At 40.0% G+C, this 3340-nt stretch overlaps 1 pseudogene; it reads right to left on the bottom strand.

The window, feature by feature from the left end:
* Positions 1-281: 281 nt before the first annotated feature.
* On the bottom strand, positions 282-422 carry LOC145293527 (U2 spliceosomal RNA; annotated as a pseudogene).
* Positions 423-3340: the final 2918 nt, after the last annotated feature.

The raw sequence follows: 3340 nt of genomic DNA, 5'->3' as shown, positions 1-3340 counted from the left end.
CAAGGCCGATAGCCATTAGTCGCGTGCTCTCGTGTTATGAATGAATACGTGAATGTAGTATTGCTATGAAATTCTTAAAGATAAACTAAAATGACTGAAAAATGTGCTGAAAGCACTTACATAAATAAAAAGTAAATGATTTAGAATAACTTTAATGAAATTAAGGATGAATTGAATAACCTTAAGAATGACTTGAATGCTTAAAAAATAACTGGAATCCTTCAAAAACAACTTGAATGATCTGGAGAATAACTTAGATGGCTTTGAGACTGACTGGTTGTAAAGTGTGTGATCATTTTACATTAAATTAATACAGAAAAGTCATCCCCCCACTTTATATCACAAAGTTACAAACATAAGTACAGCATGTAGTAAGAACATATACTACACTTTGATCTTGGCCAAAAGGCCAAGAAAAGGGTATTTATTTGCTCTCCCACCGAGCAAATTAGGCACAAGGCCGATTTTTACGTGAGGAGTGAAGGGGAAATGGGGGCCAGATCCCCGGGGAGTAGGGGAGCTGGATAGTGACAATTGGTATGAAAGGTAGCCCTACATTGACCAAGGTCTTATATGTGGGGTTGCCGCCACATATGGTCTTTGCTTGCAGTATCTGCCGGAACAGATGGTATTTATTTGCTCCCCCACTGAGCAAATTAGGCACAAGGCCGTTTTTAATGTGAGGTAAAAACCAGCTCCCCTAAAAGTAGGCAAAAAGGGGGCACTCTGGTTACCAAAAATAATAATTGTCCCAGTATAGAGGGTTTCCCCTTCAATGTACTGGTACAAATTATCTTAAGTGCAGCATCTGCCGGAACAAATACTACACTTTGATCAAAATCTAAGAACAGCATCTATTAACAACAGACCGTTGATCTTAACCAAAAAGGCCAAGCAAAAAAGTGTTACCGACAGATCTACCGACCGACCACCGACCGACCAACGGAGTGACTTATAGAGTGGCTTGCACGCGACTAAAAACCAAACCAAAATCCAAACCAAAACAAAAAAAAAAAAAGCATCCACCCGATAGTTGCAAATAGGATTGACAAATACAAAGATGATTCAACTATACAAGCTTCTAACACTTGTTAAACATAAAAAATACCAAATTAATCTCACTTATGTAAACAAATTGGGATGTAATTCAGAAGCTACCTGATGATATTAACAAAGAAAGGCAGATCTTAAATCAGATTTTAAAGGATTAACGATACAGGGTAAGATAAAAGTGTCGCACTAGAGAAGACGACATAATATCATTTTCGGTTTTTTCTTTCTTTTCCCTTTTTTGTGCAGACTAGTTGGCCAGTTGTCTAAAAATCCCAATAGCGATAGGAATCTTCTAACATGTCGTAAAGTGACACAATGTTCAACGATCGAGATTGAAGATGCGCCGCTGTACAACTCATGCTCTCTACCGATTCAACTTATGTAAACAGGACCATTGCCAGCACCCTCAAAAATCATGGGTGGATTGCCACGAATAACACGAACGCGCGCAGGATAATGAAAACAAAGTTTCCGGCCATGGTTATTGATTTTCTTTTTACATAGGCGTCACCACTTATCAAGGCCGATAGGCCACTCAAGGATAAGAGTTAAAGTGTGTACAGCAGTCAAAAGGACAATATAGTAATCGATAGTAATGGAAGTTCGGTAAATTTGTTAACTTAAGTGGAACGGCTCATCAGAAACTTGTTCACGTTGGACTTGAAGACAACCATATTATAGACAGCTGGAAAGCAGGAAAACGGAAGACAACTCCACAGGCGTGCAGTTCTAAGAAAGAAGCTTTGATCATGGAATCTATGTTTAGGTTTAGACACAGATAAAGAGTGGGGGGAATTATTGATAGTGTTTTCAGCTAGACGAGTGTTTCTTGTGAAAGTTTGGCGAGGGGGGAACCATGGATTGAAGCTCAGTCGAACACTTTCCATGAAAATAACGATAAAGCAGAGACAAACTCGTAGCATCTTTTCTGTGAGATAGAGGTTGCAGCGAAGAGAAAAATACATCTCCCACCAGGCCACGAAGTCTATTTTGAACCCTATCAAGGCAGGACGAGTCTTTTCTAGCAGCTTCTGCCCATATGTGGCAATAGTATTCCATCCTTGGACGTATCTGGCTCTTATATAGATAGAGAATAGCATCAGCAGTGAGATATCTACTGGGTCTATAGAAGAATCCGACCATTTTTCCAGCGGCCTTGGCAACAGATTTGATGTACCTATTCCATTTAAGATCAGGAGTAAAGGTCAAGCCCAGAAGCCTGTCAAAACTTGAGGCCTCCCCAAGACGAGAACCATTCATTTTAATTGATGCCAGATGGGGATCAGAACATTGATGATGTAAAGATAGAAGCTTGGTTTTAGATACATTAAAAGTAACCACCCACTCCTTTCCCCATTGTAGAACGTGATCAAGATCAGAGGAGAGAGAATCGGAGAGAACTTGGTCGTTTACTGTCTTAGATGTGCTTCCATAGATGGTAGTGTCGCCAGCGAAAATGTCTACGAATGATGTAAGAATGTGATTTGGAAGATCATTAATGTAGATCAGGAAAAGAGTTGGGCCAGGATGGATCCCTGAGGGACTCCAGCCTTAATACTGTGAGCTTCTGATTTTTTCCCATCAACTACTACTCTTATTAAACTATCAGAGAGAAATGATTTAATAATTGAGAAGACATTTCCAGCTATACCATAACTGGAGATCTTGTGAAGTAAACCTTTATGCCATACCCTATCAAAGGCTTTTGACATGTCAAGAGCAATTGCCCTAGAAATGTTGCCTCTGTCGAGATTCGCTAATCCTATGAGATATAACTGTATGCACATCTGCTGTAGATCTAGCAGAACGGAAACCATATTGTGTGTCACTAAGAAGGTTATTTTTGCTGAGATGGTTGATTACTTCTCTATTTAACACAGATTCCAGCAACTTACTCATAACGCATAGGAGACTTATTGGCCTGTACTGAGAGGGGGATGAAAGTTCGCCTGAATTCTTAAATACAGGGCATACTGATGAGATTTTCCAGGGTGATGGGAAGCAATTCTCCTTAAGACAACGTTGGGACAGTTTTGTAAGTATGGGCGCTAGTTCTGGTTGAAGTTTTTTGAGTACTATAATTGGAATACCGTCTGGGCCGGTTCCTTTACTGGAATCAAGGTTTTTGATTAGTTTGGCAACATCACGTACAGATATTTGTATATCACACAGCGTTTTCTGATACAGGAGGAAATATTGGGGGTTGGCGGCCTTGGTCGCAAAGGGTAGAATTAGCTGTAAAGTTCTTGGCAAAGAGTTTGGCTTTGTCTGATGCTGACGAGATTAC

Source organism: Euprymna scolopes, chromosome 14 (genome assembly GCF_053919585.1).
Source record: "Euprymna scolopes isolate OS-2025 chromosome 14, ASM5391958v1, whole genome shotgun sequence".
Lineage (NCBI taxonomy): Eukaryota > Metazoa > Mollusca > Cephalopoda > Sepiida > Sepiolidae > Euprymna > Euprymna scolopes.
Note: the sequence above shows the minus strand (reverse complement) of the source record. Positions and strands in the feature narration are given on the sequence as shown.